This window comes from Myotis yumanensis, unplaced genomic scaffold (genome assembly GCF_028538775.1).
Source record: "Myotis yumanensis isolate MYYU_CA2020_CCGP unplaced genomic scaffold, mMyoYum1.0.hap1 SCAF_12, whole genome shotgun sequence".
Lineage (NCBI taxonomy): Eukaryota > Metazoa > Chordata > Mammalia > Chiroptera > Vespertilionidae > Myotis > Myotis yumanensis.
In genome coordinates, this window is record NW_027223763.1 from 8,939,185 (window position 1) to 8,957,135 (window position 17,951).

A 17,951-nucleotide genomic window follows, 5' to 3' on the forward strand; every position below is an offset into this window, starting at 1 on the left:
ACTGATTGGGGAGGACTAAGGAAAGGTGTGGGTGGTTGGAGATGAGGAGGGGGTGTAGAAAGGGATTTGCAGCTCAGCACCTGGCTCAGGAGGCTCAGAGGCTCAGAAGTGTTACAAACCTGGGCATCTCCAGCAAGGACCGTTCTGAAGTGCAGTGTGGCTGCAGGGTCAAGTTGGCCTGAAGGAGGGGTGCAGGGAAAGGCTTGCACCTTGAAACTTAACACCAGATCACCAAAGCTTTTTAAGTTGTTAGAATGTTTACACTTTATCCGGTGAATGAAGCCGAGCTGTTAAAATGTTTGTGTCTGGTGTATTAGAAAGATGGGAAAAGACTCGGAGGGGACTCTTGTTGGAGATCCCTCCTGGACCCCAGCCCTCCCAACCCTCCGTGATCAGGTCGTTCTGCCCCAGTCTGGGAACTCCTTCAGGGCAAGGACTTGTCTCTTCTGCCTGTGCATCCTAGAACCCAGCACAGCACCTGGCATACAGCAGGTACACTCAGTAATGGCCACGCTGGCAGAATATTCTGCTGGATGCCAAGAAGATGCTGACTCTCTGAAATAAAACGCAGATCTTCATATCTTCCCCAGAACCGCCTGGGTAGTGTTCAGCCAAAGTCTGACCCAACTATAAAGAGGTCAGAGAGGCCCTGGACCCAAAATCAATCCAGAGGGGTCCATTCTGGTAGGAGAAGGCGAGGTGGTTACTGACGAAGCTGTAAAAACTTCTGTTCAGTGCCTACTATGTGCTAGGAGAATTCACACCTATTGCCTTTCCCCATCTCTCCAACAGCTCTTAAACCGGAATCATTGTCCCAGCTTCTCCGACCAAGATATTGAGGATCAGAGTGGTTCTGTAATTGGTCAAGGTCACACAGCTGGTAAGTGTAGGCGTGCGGAGACTGGGATCTCTTCTCCCCCTGGGGCGGCACTGCACGCGGCAACTACTCTGTTTGCGTAGCGGCTGGGGTTGGGGGGAGGGGGCACCCCGTTCTGGGACGTGGGGATTTGGAGGCCGGTTCATCGCGGCGGCCCAGAGCCGCTCCCAGATTCGGAAGATACGAAGTTTCCGTGCATCTCGCTGGCTTCCTTGCGCAGCGGGTCCCCGCTCCGCAGCAGTTACGCCGCTAGCGCAGCAGGGCTCAGGTGCTGCAGCGGGCGGGGGCCGGGCGCCGGGAGGAAGGCGGGGACGCAGTTTACGTAAGCGTCCGCTCACAGGTGCAGGCGGCCGCCACCCGCGTGTGCTCCCTGCGCGTCCCCAGGTGCGCAGTTGGCGCAGGCGGCGGGCGCTGGCCGGCGCTCTCAGGTGCGGCAGGGTGCGCGTGGAGGGGGCGCGCGGCGTGCAGGGGGCGGGCTTTCCGTTCCCCAGCAGCCGCGGGGCCCGCCCCCCGGCCCGGCCAATGGGCGCGCTCGGCGGCGTCACGTGCTTGCCGCCGCTGCCGCCGGAGCGGAGACCAGAGCCGTGAGCGCCACCAGGGCAGCAGCCGCCGCCGCTGGGCTGAGAAGCCGGAGACGCGGGCTGACGAGGTGGCGGCGGCGGCGGAGCGGGAGCGGGGACCGGGCTCGGGCCGAGCGCGGCGGCGCGGGTAGGCTGCGGCGGCGGGGCAGGCGCCTGCGCGGCGGGCCGTCCCGGGCGGGCGGGCGGGCGGCGGTTAAGGCGGCGGTTAAGGCGGTTGGCGGAGCCGGCCGGGCCCCGCATTGTTTGTTGTGCGTCCTTAGCAGCGGCGGCGGCGGCCGGGGCGGAGAGCCCTGCCGGCCCCCGCGGCTCCGGCATTGTGGCCGCCGCCGCCGCTGCAGTGCCCGGCCGCTCGGCAAGGGCAGCGGGCAGCCCTCCTCCCTGGTGGGGACGGGCGCCGGCCCCCAGCGAGGGGAGGGCGTGGACCGCGGGGGACCGGCGCCGGGGGGTCTGGGTAAGACCGAGGGCGAGGGGCGAGGGGCAGGTGTTGGAGGGCGTTGGGGACAGGAGCCGGGTGGGGGGGGGAGGCCGCGGGGGGTGCGGGCTGGTGTGGGGGCGCATGTAGGTGGAGGGTGCCGGCCCTACGGAGGGAGAGGGCCTTCGGGCAGGTTCGGGCAGCCGCGGGGCCGGGGCGAGTGCGGGAGGGATGGGGGACAGAGGCGGGTGGGGGCAGTCTAGGGGTGCGGGAGAGTGAGGGGAGCCCCGAGGGGGCAGGGGCGAGGTGGTGGGAGCGGAGGAGACGGGGATCCCCGGGAGGATGGGAGCAGCGCCGGCTGGGCTGCGGGTGAGGGGCGGGGGCAGATCTAGAGACGACCCCCGGGCGGAGGTGGGAGAAACGGGGAGGGAGTGTGCCGGGGCGAGTGGGAAAGGGGGGGGGGGGGTCAGGTCTCTCCGCGACGAGGAGGGAGATGGAGGGCGTTGGGCAGGAGGTGTGCGAGGTAGGCCAGAGGCCTCCGGAGACCTGGGAGGGGTGAGGGCAGGGTCTGGCCACGAGGGGTGAAGCCGAGACCCGGGGGGGGGGGAAGCTGCGAGGGGACCAGGCAGGCATCCACCTGGCGGCGGTGCTCAGGGGAGGCGAGTAGAGGGCGGAGGAGGAAGGGGAGGGGAGCGGGGCCGGAGTTTGAGGAGTTTGGGGGAGAGGTGGGGACAGTGGAGTCGGGGGTGGGGGTGGGGGAGAGGAGATGTCTGGGCAGGAGGTGAGCAGGGCATTTCGGGGTGGCAGGAGAAGATGCACGAAGGGGCTGGAGCAGAAGAGGGAACCTTGGAGTTGGGGGCGTTGGAGGGGACAGGTGGAGTGGAGTGTGTGATGGAGGGCCCAGGTGCCGGGTGAAGGAGGAGTTCTTGGAGTGGCAGGTGAGCCATGGGGGCCGATGGAAGGAAAGGACGGGTGGAGGGAAGTTGGGGAGAAAGAAGGAGAGGGTGCTGGTGTGCATGTGAAGGGACATCAGCAGAGGGAGGCAGTAGGGGACGGGTTGGAAGGGAAGGCACACGGGACTGGAGAACAACATCGGGAGGGAGGAAGCAAGGGTTTGGGGTGCTAGATTTTTTTTTTGGTAGGGAAAAGCGGGTAGGCAGGGAACAGAGGGCAGGAAGGGGGGGGAGACAGGATATTTTGGGGGATGGGATGCAGAAGAATGCATAGTACCTATACCAGGGTAATGGGGTAAGTGCAAGGGAGGGATGTGTGTGGGTCCACCTGCAGCTAGAAAGGGATAGGATGTCTATTGGATCGGGGCGGTGGTGGGAACCAGGTGTAGGGCAGGAAATGGCTGTGCAGGTGGAGAGAGTTAGGAAAACAGGTTGCTTAGAAGAGTATGGAAAGAGCAGGGTGCTGAGGTGTTAGAGAGATTGGAAAACTCTGAGTCATGAGATTAAAGGGGCCAAAATGTTTAGGTCACTGGAAGTATAAGGAAGGGCAGAGTGCAGAAGTTGGGACAAAATCTAAAGGGAGGGGATTCCAGATTTAGAGAAACTGGAGAGTGTATGTGTGGATCACGGAATGATGTTAATGGAATATAGAGTATAGTAAGTTCTGTTCCATATCTGAAAGTTCATGATTCTAGGGTCAGGGAGATGGTGAAGCCTGGTTTTAGTCCCAGAACCCGTGAATGGGGGATGGATAAGGGAGGGCTAAGTACACATTCCTAAGTTTGCAGGTGTGTAGTGGGGTATCCCAGCACATTGGCCTGATGAGTGGGCAGATAGAGTCATGAAGAATATGCCAAGAGGCATACAGGGTCATGAAGAATACACCCAGAGTGAATAGAAATAGGATTGCAGCAGGTGCAGGGCAGATGTCTTTGTGAAGATACTGTAAGAGCAAGGCCCCGCCTTAGTAACATTCAAGGGCTGTGTATTAGAGGGAGGAAGGGATACCTTGGTGCAGTGTCTCAGTTACCCTGGTGCTTTGTGGGTAATGGGGCAGTTTTCAGACATTGAATGATGTAATATCTGAGTCCCATACTAGAGGCAGACAGAGGCAGTAAATACATCTAGCACCCAGAAGTGGCTGGAACGGAGTTCTGACTCTTTAACTCTCTTTTGGGGTATAAACACCTGATCGTGGGATGTCAGCCTTTTCTCCTAAATAGTTCAAGTAAAATTTAGTTGGAGGCTTTTGGATTTAGGGGTATTTTTATCTGAATCGGGGAGAGTAGTATTAGTTTTATTGAAAAAAGACTTCTGGCGTTGTGTGGACATAGGGATATCAGCTTGCCAAATACATAGGATATAACCTTTAGGGTTTTGGGCACAGACATTTCAGTGTAGGTCTCATTCCGTGTTCTGTGGCTTGTGTTAGATTCTTTGAGACTTGGAAGGATTAAGGAAACTGCTTGAGACTGCCTCAGTATGCAGGATTTTCTAGAACTTTAGAAAATGATTTCCCCTTTGACAGTTGAACAATTAGTTTGTCAGATTTGCAAAAAAAAAATTATTTCATCATGTTGCAGAAATAACTTCAATTATCACTTTGTGGGCTTCAAATAGTGTGCTATGTGGTACCTAGTATGATTTCAAATAAAAGGTCCACTTTGGTACATTGGGAAGCTTTCTGGGTTGATTAATTTTCTTCTTTTGTCAATTTAGGAAGTATCTTAACGCAGTCATTTATAAGTAAGTTCAAATAATAAGTTCAAGTGTAAGTGGGAATCTTGCCTAAACATAATGAGGGCTGAGCAGAACACCACATTTTAAGTAATCTGAATCTGTAAGCATAAATAAAAAATAAACTGGAACCTAATCATTTTTGAAACCCAAATTTGAAGTGTATTATGAAGGCAGCAAAATAATGCTCTGAAGGCATTGCTATAAGATTTTATTTTTGGAGGGAAAGGCGTTTAGAGTATAATATGCCTTCCATTGAAACTCTTAATATTTTGATATATGTAAAGAATATAATTATAAGGAGCATCTCTGGTCTGACCCCTTTCACTCCCTGGAAGAGAATTTGAGCAGTAGGATAGAAGATGAATAGAGTGACCTTTGAAAAATATTTCCAATATGGCTATTGTTTCCTTTTGTATTTTTAAGTCCATTGTGGTAGTTCATTTTAATGATTTGAGGCAAGCAGTACTGTCTTCCTCAGAATACTTACTTCTGCCATAGTGTCCTGATCATATATATTGTTCTGTGAAGTCCTATGGTTTGGGATAGTTTGTAGGCACTTTAAAATATTATGCTAAGTTTATGAACCAAGGAAGGAAGTTTATTTAGACTTTGTAGGCTAAATAATTGGGTCTGGTTTTACTTTCAGTGGTGCTTGCTGGACAAGATACTTAATCCCTTTGTGCTTGTTTCTCCTCCAGAAACCTGACTCTTTATCTACCTCCCATGAGAACTGAGATGGTTTATATAAAACAAGTTTAAGTCTTTCAGGAAGATTAGAACTATGTAAAAATGGAGAATAGATGTTATTTCTGTAGTCCCCTTTTTTTCTTTTAGCCTGGTCAAATAATAATTAGTACTTAAGATTTTGGCATTAAATGGGTTAATTTGTAGTGAGAAACTTGGATAGAGATGAAACTTCTGTGACTATCAAGAGATGTCTGTGAATTGAAGTTTGTTCATTCTTAGCTCTACTGTCTACTTACCTTTCCTGGCTCATTTCTGCAGTCTAGTGCTGGTGTCTGTTTGAATAATTAAGTAAAACAGAAGCTTGTGAAAGACATGTGTTGTAGCTATAGCCCCCAAATTTTTCTAAGCCTGAATTTCCAGAGACAGAGTACTTCTATCACTTGTGAATGCAATTCGTAAATCAGGGATCATAAACATAATACATTTTTCTATGTATTTTGCAGAAAATTGAGTAATGCTGAGTAACTTGAGCAGAAAAATAGAGCTATCCCTTCTAGTGGCATTAAACCTCCTTTTTCAGATTTATTGAATAATCTTTCCTTTTTAAAGTTTTAGTTGTTAAGTAATAACCCATCCATTTGAGATTTCCAAGCCCATTGATTGACAAGGGGATTTATTTTTAAATGTGTTTGGTTTATTTGTTGTAAAGAGCCTCCAGATGCTGGTCATGATAGATATTGCAAAAATGTAAATAGTAAGTTGCTTTATTAGACATTAATTTGCTTGATCTTGGTAATACTCAGCCCTGATAGTACTCTTTCTCTGCTAGCTGATCTAACCATTACCCACCTTACTGCTCTTCTGTTTTTTCATTCAGTTTATTGAAAAATTGGGTTGTTTTAAAAATTTGTTTAGCTGTAGAAAAACTTTCTGACAGGTAATTATGAGAGGCTTCATAATCCAGTCTAATTTTAGAAAACTTTATTGAGATGTAAGTTAAATTTATCTGTCAATCAAAACAGAAAGGAATAAAGTAATGAGACCAAATTAATGGTGATAAACATATTTAAATGTTTGAGCCAGAAAGCTCTGCAAATCTTTAACTTTTAGGTCTTGTGTTGAATAGTGAGGTCACCAGATGACCTGATTTGTCACTTTCATGCCTAATTTGAGTTATTTCTTATCTTGAGGGTCAAGTGTGTTATTTTTGAGAAATATGGTATGTATCATACAAAAGGCATTACATATATGTCTTGCTGATGAATGTAGCAGTCCTGAATTTTAGTTATTTCATACTCAAATTCTCTTAACTTCTGACATAACTAACACTATGTAGAACATCTGCTTTCTTTAGTTAACTTTAGCACAATTTGAAAGGGTACAGTTGATTATATCAATAATAAAATCACAGCCTTGCATTTTGTGACTTCATGGTTCATTTCCATTTGGAAAATGAGAGTTCTGCAGCAGGTTGTGTGATAAATTCTGCAGCGTTTCTGGGTCATGGATAAGATGTCGTTTCTTACTGCACCTGCAGAATTTCTTGTTCTTTGCAGTTTTCCAGGTGCCAGGGCTTTTCACAATATCCTATTGAGCAGATCAACATTTTGTTTATGAATTGAATTTAACCATATTAATCCTATTGATGTAAACAAGTAGTTTTTAAAAGTATGCTTTTAAACATATTTTGCCAGTCTAATTCAGCAAACATGCATTGACTCTAGGCCCAAAGGTGTGTTTTTTTGCCAGACCTGAGATTTCTTAGTAGGGCTCAAAAGTATTTTTTTGAGTAAAGAATAGGTCATTCTGTAGATAGATTGGCCCTTAATGTGGAAATGCATCTATAACTTTGGTTACCTATATGCAGTCAGCGCAAATGAAAATCAGTACATTTTAAGACTGTAAGTAACCTGATAAAGGAGTGGTTTGTTTTTTAAAATTTATTCTTACTATGTTTCTAATACCTAATAAATCTGAAACTCCTCAAACATTCCATCTAGTCATAGGCTTTTGTACAGCTTAGGCAACCTGCATTTTAACCTAATGAAGTATTGGATACTGGGTAGCTCTTAACTTAGGTGACTTTGTACAACTCAGTTTTAGTTAGAAAATCTGGCGACCTCAGAGGGGAAAGGTGTTGACACTGTAGGTTGTTGCAGCTGGAGAGAATAAACATCTAGAGCCCGTAGTATGCATATTTTTAGTTGTTTTTGAAGTAAGCTGTAAATAAGCCTTGAATGTCAAGGTTAGCATGGAAGAACAGACTTCAAACATTAGTGGTGAGGCTTTAAAAAAAATGGTATCGCCCTAGCTGGTTTGGCTCAGTGGATGGAGTATTGGCCCTCGGACTGAAGGGTCCTGGGTTCGATTCCAGTCAAGGGCATGTACCTTGGTTGCAGGAGGCAACCAATCGATGTGCCTTTCTTACATCGATGTTTCTCTCTGTCTCTCCCTCTCTAAAAATCAATGGAAAAATATCCTCGGGTGAGGATTAACCAAAAAAATAAAAATGGTATCTTAGGTAAGGAAGAGCCCTAACTGGTTTGGCTCAGTGGATAGAGCGTCGGCCTGTGGACTGAGGGGTCGCAGATTCGATTCCGGTCAAGGGCATGCACCTTGGTTGTAGGCACATCCCCAGTAGGGGGTGTGCAGGATGGAGCTGATCGATGTTTCTCTCTCATCGATGTTTCTAACTCTCTATCCCTCTCCCTTCCTCTCTGTAAAAAATCAATAAAATATATTTTTTTAAAAAATGGTATCTTGCCGTGACCGGTTTGGCTCAGTGGATAGAGCGTCGGCCTGCGGACTGAGGGGTCCCGGGTTCGATTCCGGTCAGGGGCATGTGCCTTGGTTGCGGGCACGTCCCCGGTGGGGGGTGTGCGCGGGGGGCGGCTGGTTGATGTTTCTCTCTCATTGATGTTTCTGACTCTCTCTATCCCTCTCCCTTCCTCTCTGTAAAAAATCAATAAAATATATTAAAAAAAAAAAAATGGTATCTTAGCCCTGGCCGGGTAGCTCAGCTGGTTGGAGCATCGTCTGGATGCACCACTATTGCAGGTTCAATCTCCTGTTAGGGCACATAGAAGAACCAACCAGTGAATGCATAAATAAGTACAATAAATCAATGTGGTTTTTTTTCTTCCTCTCTCTCCTGACTTCTCTCTAAAATCAGCCAATCAATAAAAATTTAAAAGATATGGTATCTTAAAGATAAGTATTGACTATGATGCTTTCTGGTACACCAGCTCTGTGGTAAATGTGGAACTATATAAAATTGGCTTTTGAAATTGGTCACTATTGTTTAGTAAAAGTGTCCTTTATTTCTAGAGCTCAGGGTTCACATACCTGGACTTTGGTCACTATGATAGCTGTGTAATATAGGTGAATAACAGAGTATTTACATTTGGAGAAATGGAGGCACAAAGAGTTTACTCTAGAGGTAGGTAGGCTTTCAGAACACCCTTTCAGAGGTTGTATAGGATGTTCCTGTTAGTCCTCCAATTTGGCAAGGAAGGTTGATGTCTGGGCAAATTTGAAACCTGTCTCTTTTAGTCAAGCCCTTGAGTACAATAAGGAGAGATTGACTGAAATAAAGCTTGTCCTATCCTAGGGCTATGAATTAGCAAAAAAATCTAAGGAAAGAGTCTCCTTATAGGTATGCCCAGAGATGACCCTGTGTACAACCTTGATCTTGTATGGGGTAGTAGAAGAGTGTTTTGATACTAGGAGACTTGGCTTGGAGGTCCAGTCCTGCTATTTATTAGTTGTAGATCTCTCTCCTTATGTGTAAAATTGGAATAAAATCCCTAATTAACAGAGTTACAGTGAGGATTAAAGAAGATAAAAAAATTGTAAGCTATGAAGCATATAACATTTTTTTTTTGAAAGGAGGGTTGAGCAGAAATTAAGGAAGTAATTTGACTTGTAAGCAGCTGGGTTTTTCTTTTTTACCATGGCATTTTCAAATGTATTTAAAAGAGAAATATAGTACAGTGAACTTCCACATACCCATCATCTAGCTGCAACACTTACCAGCATTTTGCTGCTCTTTCTCACACTTTTTGTTGCTTTTGCTAGAGTATTTGCAGTAAATCTTGGACATCATATACTTTCATCCATAAATACTTCAACCTTAAAAAATAACCACAAAACTATTTTAACCCCCCTAAATGAACAATTTCTTATCTAATCCTCAGAAGGAGCTGTGTTTGAAACAGCTCTACCACTCACCAGCTTTGTGTGGTAATCAAATTACTAGCTCTCTTGGAGCTTCTGGTTCCTTATCTGTAACATAAAGATAATAAATACCTCTTGAAGTTATTTTGAGCGTAATGAAATAACATAAAATGCCTAAGATGAAGATTCTCAGTAAATTCTATTGCATGCAAATTAGAATTAGGGGTTGCCATCCTATGTTCTTTAGTATCACAAAGAGTAATAGTACTCTGGAATTATTGCCCATTAACCTAGTGAAATTATTCTTCATTGGGCTATTTGATTCTTTGAAATTCTGTAACAGTTAAAATCCTATCCATTCTCCCCCTCTCTCCTGCAACATCATTATTCTCATGTCTACCTGCTCACTTCAGTCAGCATACATCTCTTTTTAAAAATATGTATATTTTTATTGGTTTTCAGAGAGAAGAAGGTACGTAGAAGGAGAGAGTGAACTTTTTTGTGTGTTTTTTAAAAGTCCGAATCTTTTTTTTAAATATATTTTATTGATTTCTTACAGAGAGGAAGGGAGAGAGAGAGAGAGTCAGAAACATCGATGAGAGAGAAACATCAATCAGTTGCCTCCTGCACACCCCCTACTGGGGATGTGCCCGCAACCAAGGTACATGCCTTTGACTGGAATTGAACCTGGGACTATCCACTGAGCCAAACCAGTCAGGGCGAGAGTGAACGTTTGATGTGAGAGCAAAACATCAATCTGTTGCCTCCTGCATGCCCCTCTCCAGGGATTGAGTCCGCAACCTGAGTATGTGCTCTGACTGGAATTGAACCAGCACCCTTTTGGTGCACGAGATGATGTTCAACTAATTGAGCCACACCGGCCAGGGCTACATCTTTTTTTTTTTTTTTTTTTTTTACTCTTGACCACACTGTGTCTTCCAACTACAACCCAATTTTTCAACTTCTTAAAAAAGTTGTTTCTAGCCGTAACCGGTTCGGCTCAGTGGATAGACCGTCGGCCTTCGGACTGAAAGGTCCCAGGTTCGATTCCTGTCAAGGGCATGTACCTTGGTTGCGGGCACATCCCCAGTAGGGGGTGTGCAGGAGGCAGCTGATCAGTGTTTCTCTCTCATCGATGTTTCTAGCTCTCTATCTCTCTCCCTTCCTCTCTGTAAAAAATCAATAAAAGATATTTAAAAAAAAAAGTTGTTTCTATTCATCTACAGTTCTGTTCTTTTCTGAACCTACTCTGATGAGACTTTAAACCCTATCACTTTACTGAGACTGCTCTTGTCAAAACCACAAAGATTAATAATTCTTACTTGACCTGTTAACAGCATTTATTGCAGTGGATGCCCCCTTCCTTGAAATACTTTCTACTCTGGTTTCTAGACACCACACTCTGCTGTTTTTCCTCCTACTTTCTTAGCTTCTCAGTCTCCTTTGTTGGTTCTTCCTCATTATTCCTGTTTCGTAATACTGGACCGTCCCATTCTGCTTTTCATTCTCATTCCCTTGGTGATTCCATCTAATTTCATAGCTTTCAATACCATATATTTGATGATGACTCCCAAATTTTTATCTCTGAAATTCCAGGTTTGTGTATCCCACTGCCTACTTTGACGCTTCAGATTATGTATTTTATTGGCCTCTCAAACTGAACTTCTCCCAGAACAAACTCCTGATCTTTACCCTGCCCCATCTTCTCTCTGCCCCTCTTGCAGTCTTCCATATCTTAATAAACTGCATCTTCCTTCATCTTTGCAGTTGCTCCTCCAAAAGTTCGAATCATCCTTGACTCTCTTACACACACGACATCTGGTCAGAGATGTCAGGAAACCTTGCCAGTTTTATCTTCAAAATATATCCAGACTCTGACCACTTTTCATCACCTTTACAGTTTTAAGTCACTGTCAGCTCTTGTGAATTACTATTGCAGTAGCCTTTTTTTGCTCTTGCCCCTTTATAGTCTGTTCTCAATACTGTAGCAGGAATTACCCTTTAAAAACGGTAAGTTGGATTTTGTCTCGTAGTCAGAACTCTCTGGTGATACCTTATCTTGCTTAGAGTAAAAGGCCAAGTCCTGCCAAAGCCTTTATGTGCTTGGATCCCTTCTTTTTTCCTCTCTGACCTGATTTCTTCTTTTTGTTTACTCTGTTCTGGCCACAATGGCCTTCTTGCTGTTTCTTTAACATGTCAGGCATATTCCTGTCTCAGGTCTTTTGCATTTGTGGTTTGCCCTGCCTAAGGATCCTGTTTCTCAGATCTATGTGGCACCATCTTTTTCAGATCTTTGCACATATCTTCCCTTTCCAGTGAGGCCTTCCCTTACCACCCTATTAAAATGGTAGCTCCTCGGTTGCTGACTTAGGCTCCCGTTCTATCCTCTTTTTCTCCATACCACTTAAACCATCTATATACTGTATATCTATATATATAAAAGCCCAAGCGACCATTTGACGGGTAGCTATGACATGCACTGGCCACCAAGGGGCAGACACTCAACGCACAGGTATGGAAACTTGGAACAGACTGATGAATCTCAGAGAGAAGGCGGGGGAGGGCGGGAAGAGATTAACCAAAGATCTTATATGCATACTAGAGGCCAGGTGCACAGATTTGTGCACCGGTGGGGTCCCTTGGCCTGGCCTGAGGGGATCGAGCTGAAACTGGCAGTCCAACATCCCCTGAGGGGTCCTGGATTGTGAGAGGGCCAGGCTGAGGGACCCCACCGGTGCACAAATCTGTGCACCAGGCCTCTAGTTTAGCTTATAATATATTTTGCTATTTAATGCTGTTTTTGCCTTTTTCACTTTCACTAGGGTATAAGCTCCATTAAGGAAAGGATTAATGATGGCTTTGTAATTCTGTAGATCCTAGGCACCTAGAATAGTGCCTGGCACTAAGTATTTGTTGAATAAATTGTTCTTTCATTAGTTGTAGTCTCTTACTTTGTAAAGAACCCTTTAGCTAGGGTTTTGCTAGGGAATACTATGTACCTTGAAGTCTATGATAATATTTATTCCTGTTATTCTTCTTCATGAATATCCTTAAGATCTTGTTAATTTTTCATCATGATTTTGAGTCCTTATTTACTATGCATAATCTGTGTTGCATTGAGGGATACAGATAAAATATACATAGACCCTCATCTTTAAGAGCTTTCAGTCTGTCAGGGGAGGTGTATATATGAATGATAAAATGGTCCAGGCAGGAAAATATTTCCAGCTAAGGAGACTAAAGAAGAAACTTTAAAGAGGATGTAGTTCGTGATATCTGTGCTGAGCCAGGGAGAACAAGTAGGATTAGATGATGAGAAAATGGGGAAGGGAATTGCATTAGCAAGTAAGAATGCTCAAGACTGCTTTTTTAAAAAACATTTTTTAAATTTTTATTTTTTGTTAATTTTCACCCAAGGATATTTTTCCATAGATTTTTAGCGAGAATGGAACGGAAAGGGAGATATATATATAGAGAAACATTGATTGGTGCCCCGCATGCACCCCAAACAGGGCCTGGGATTGAGCCTGCAACTGAGGCATGTGCCCTTGACTAGTATCGAACCCAGGACCCTTCAGTCCACAGGCCAACGCTCTATCCACTGAGCCAAACTGGTTAGGGCTCAAGATTGCTTTGGGAAGAACAAGTGGTTCACTTAAAGGTAAGGAATATGAAAGGGCTTGGTAGAGTGTAAGATGCTGTTGGCAAGGAATGTTGGAACTACTGACAGAGGCTTTGAATGAGGAAATCAGACTTTGGTCTGTCAACAGTGAGGCTTCAGTGAAAGGTTTTTGGGCAAGAGTGGAAGGTCCTGGCTGGGTTGCTCAGTTGGTTGAAGTGTGGTCCTGTACACCAAAAGATTGCGGGTTTAATTCCTGGTTAGGGCACATGCCTAGATTGCGGGTGCGATCTCCAGTTGGGGTGCATACAGGAAGCAACTTACCAATGTTCATTCTCTCTCTCCCTCTCCCTCTCCCACTCCCTCTCTCCCACTCTCCTCTTCCCCCCTCTACCCCTTCCTTTTTCTTAAAAAATAATCTATAAAAATATAACCCCAGGTAAAGATTAAAAATGAAAGCCCGAGTGGAGGGGCATTATTAGGGCTGTCTTTATGAATTTGACAACTTTATGTGAAAAGAGAGGCTGAAATGAATACCATGATTAAGATGCTATTGAATAGTTTGAGAAAAAAGTGATAAAGGTAGTTGGAAATGGGTATAAAAAGGATGCTAATGAAACTTGGTAACATGTGAGGGCTGGGCAACAAATCTACAAGCTTTCAAGCCTAGTCAAGTCACCTAGGGAACCCAAGAGAAGTGGCATTGGGAGGCAAGTTTAGTTTTGAGTTTGCAAGTGTGGTGGTGACATCCAGGTGATGATTGTCCTGATAAAAAGAAAATCAGGAATCTTTTTAGAAAGGTTGTTCACCTGTGGCTTTATGCCTTCATTTTGATACAACTAACTGCCAGAAAGAGAGGGGAGACTTAATTGCTGAATCTATTACTGAGGTCTGAATCTTTCTAGACAGTTGATTTGGGAAACTTCTGCTAAGGCATCCAAACTTTTTTGATTTGTTAATTGGCCCTACTTGTTTCACTAAGTTTGTTACATAAGTTGCTCTAGGTTGTAAAGCAGCTCGATACAACTGAAATGTTATCCTTTGAGCTTTCCATTGGCTATGGATATCTTAAGCAGTGTCTGTCTAGTATTCCTTTGAAACCAACAGATGAGAGTTCCCATCTAGTCACCTTGATCACTGTTGAGATCACTTTAATCATGCTATACACCTCTTTCTCCCCTTAGGATTTAGGGGCATGTTGGAGGAAGACAAACCTTCTATCCCTAATTAATGGTAGTTAAGGTGTTTGTTGCTAAAACATTTCTTTAACAACCTGCACTTAACAAAATGCCAGAAGATACCAGAAGATTTAGCTGTATTCCAGACAAATTCAAGAACAGATTAAGGTTTGTTTAGATTTATATCCTTTTTAGAGCCTTGTAGCAGGAGAAGTTTTTAACTTGAAGATTACTTAAAAGACAAAATAATTATTTGCAAAATAATGTTGATTAATGTATACAATTTTTATTATAGGCTATTCTATAATGCATATTTATTTTATACTTAATGCATTTTTAATAGTTGAATAAAAAGACATTGAGTTTATTAGTTAAAAACTTACAGTTTCCTTGGCTCATAATGTTGGTGAATAATTTTGGCTCTGACATTATAGGGTCTGTTTTTGTTTTCCAGTAAATAGGAGTTAGTAGAAAGAAGCCAATTATCCTGAAAAGAGAAAATTTTCCAGTTTAAGATAACTTATATTTTCAGCTCACTGGAGGTGTGGTGGCTTTTAGTGTGTTAAATTTAGCATATATTGTAGTTAATTTTTTAAAAAAATCTATGCAATTTTATTTCTACATAAATTGGTTTGCCAAGGATATAAAGTATAACATCTTAAACTTGTGGTGAGACTCTTTTAGCCCTGCTTTGGTCTTTGACAGATGTAGAATTTATGATATACTAGTATCCAAAGCAGTTAAGAGATTTGCCCCAAATCACATACCTAACTGGTTGCAGAGTTGGGACGAGGAATGGATTTCTTGACCTCCGCGTTTGGGCTTCTTCCACCATGTCAGGCTCCTTTTTTAGAAGTGTGGACCAGAAAACCTTGAATGCACTTAGTTTAACTGGTCACATTGCTGGCACTTAATGATGTTTAGTAGGAACAATTAGGGTATTTTTCCCTTGTTCTTCTGTAAAATACACTTTTTTTTTAGATTAACCATTTTAAACTGAACAATTTAGGGGCATTTTTGATGCAATCACAATACTGACCAACCATGACCCTACCTATTTCCAAAACATTACCTTCACTCCAAAATAAAGCCCCTGGCCCATTAAGCAATTCGGAAAGTTATTAAGCAATTAAAATAAAAATCTTTACTCTGACAAGGTCAACAATAGCAGTTTGTATTATAGGTCACCCCTAGTGCTTTGCCACCTACCTCCGATTTGCCAATGAGAAATAGAATCCTCTTTATTATTTAGTAGTAGGTATATTACCTTATAAACAATGGCAACATTACAAAAGAAAGTGTCAGGCACATAATGATTAACAGAACTAATAACAGATTTGCATTATGCAAATTATCTCTAATCTTCACACTAGCTTTTCTGAATGGTTGCTATAGATCAGGTAAGAAAACTAAGGCTTGTTCAGTAAGTCCAGAATCACTTATCTGGTAAATTGTGCACCTGGGGTTTGAATCCATGTCTGTTTGATTTCAGAAGTTGGGTGTTCTATTTGCTAAATCTGAGGACTTTAGCCTAGCAGTGGTTTTCAACCTTCCTAATGCCGCGACCCTTTAATACAGTTCTTCATGTTGTGGTGACCCCCAACCATAAAATTATTTTTGTTGCTACTTTGTAACTGTAATTTTGCTACTGTTATGAATAGTAATGTAAATACCTGATATGCAGGATATATTTTCATTGTTTGCGACCCACAGGTTGAGAACCGCTGGATAAGGGACGGGGAGTTGAGTTTGCTGGTTCTTGTAGTAACTGCAGTAGTAGCCACTCTCTCCTGACCAGTTATGATCTGTATTCCATAGGGGAAAAGAAAAATAGGAAAACCCTTGGAACCTTTGGAACTCTCTAATGGACATAATTACAAACAAAGAAGAAACTGCAATGTAGCTTCTGAGATTTGTTCTTAAAAATTCTCTATATTTCCTTTCCATTTATTTTTAGTGAATTATTTCATTTTATTTTTTAAATACGTTTTTGTTGATTTCATAGAGGAAGGGAGAGGGAGAGATAGAAACATCAACGATGAAAAAGAATCATTGATCGGCTGCCTCCGCACTGGGAATCGAGCCTGCAATCCAGGCATCTGCCCTTGACCAGAATTGAACTCGGGACCCTTCAGTCTGCAGGCCAATGCTCTATCCACTGAGCCAAACCAGCTAGTACTCATTTGATTTTAAAATCATACATTGATTTGCTTGAGTAGTTAATGACTAGTCTTAACATTACTGGAACTTGGTTGAATTCTCATTTTGAGATACTTTAAAAAAGTGGTGGTTCACTTCCAATGAAAAATAACTCAAATTGTGCTGTTTTGAAGAATTTTTGTAATTACACTTGCCCCTATTAAAAACAAAACTAATTTTAGCTTTTTTAAAGTTTGAAAGAACTTTTATTAGGCCAGTTTTCAGTTATTTATTTGAAAGTAGCTAGAAGTTACCCTCCTAAACCCGTCATTTTTTCCCCTGTGCTTTGGATGACACCACTTTCTCCTCTGAGTAATAGGAACTAGAGTAATTTGCTTCAATATGCTGGGCTTGGAATGAAAAGATGATACCAAGGAAAAGACAGCTTCTTGGCTACTTTGGACAGAAGAGATCTTACCAGGTTTTTTTTTTTTTTTTTTTTTTTTTTTTTTTTTTTTAATTTTTTTTTAAATTAAATCTTTATTGTTCAGATTATTACATTTGTTCCTCTTTTTTCCCCCCATAACTCCCCTCCTTCCAGCTCCCACCCCACCCTCCACCCTCACTCCCCACCCACTGTGTTCATCCATAGGTGCATGATTTTTGTCCAGTCACTTCCCGCATCTCCCACACCCCTTTTTCCCCCAAGAATAGTCAGTCTATTCCCTTTCTATGTCCCTGATTCTATTATAATCACCAGTTCATTCTGTACATCAGGTTATTTATTCACTTGATTCTTAGATTCATTTGTTGATAGATGCATGTTTGTTGTTCATAATTTGTATCTTTACCTTTTTCTTCTTCTTCCTCTTCTTAAAGGATACCTTTCAGCATTTCATATAATACTGGTTTGGCGGTGATGAACTCCTTTAGTTTTTCCTTATCTGTGAAGCTCTTTATCTGACCTTCAATTCTGAATGATAGCTTTGCTGGATAAAGTAATCTTGGTTGTAGGTTCTTGGTATTCAGCACTTTGAATATTTCTTGCCATTCCCTTCTGGCCTGCAAAGTTTCTGTTGAGAAATCAGCTGACAGTCGTATGGGTATTCCCTTGTAGGTAATTGAGCCTGTTTCTCTTGCTGCTTTTAAGATTTTCTCTTTGTCTTTTGCTCTTGGCATTTTAATGATGATGTGTCTTGGTGTGGTCCTCTTTGGATTCCTTTTGTTTGGGGTTCTCTGCGCTTCTTGGACCTGTAAGTCCATTTCTTTCACCAGGTGGGGGAAGTTTTCTGCCATTATTTCTTGAAATAGGTTTTCAATATCTTGCTGTCTCTCATCTTCTGGCACTCCAATGACTCTGATATTAGACCGCTTAAAGCTGTCCCAGAGGCTCCTTACACTATCTTCACACTTTCGGATTCTTTTTTCATTTTGCTTTTCCAATTGGGTGTTTTTTGTCGAATCTTTGGTTTGATTATTGTACTCCTCTGGTCTGCTATTGGGTATAATATTCTTTATTTCAGTCCGTGTATGCTTACTTTCTAATTTCTTTATCGTAGCATCGAGGGTCTCATTAGTTTTCGTGAGGC

The 17,951-nt window shown here is 43.2% G+C and overlaps 1 protein-coding gene across 4 annotated transcripts in view; it reads left to right on the forward strand.

Annotated features, from left to right (window-relative positions):
- The first annotated feature begins 792 nt into the window (after positions 1–792).
- Positions 793–17,951, forward strand: part of STRBP (spermatid perinuclear RNA binding protein) — a 132,927-nt gene continuing 115,768 nt past the window's right edge. For 3 of the 4 annotated variants that reach the window (XM_070430723.1, XM_070430724.1, XM_070430721.1), the window contains exon 1: positions 1,461–1,585. The gene's annotated coding sequence lies outside the window, so the exon portion shown is untranslated. Of the gene's footprint in view, positions 881–1,460; positions 1,586–17,951 lie in introns of those variants that run through there. The other variant, XM_070430722.1, reaches the window with a different exon arrangement.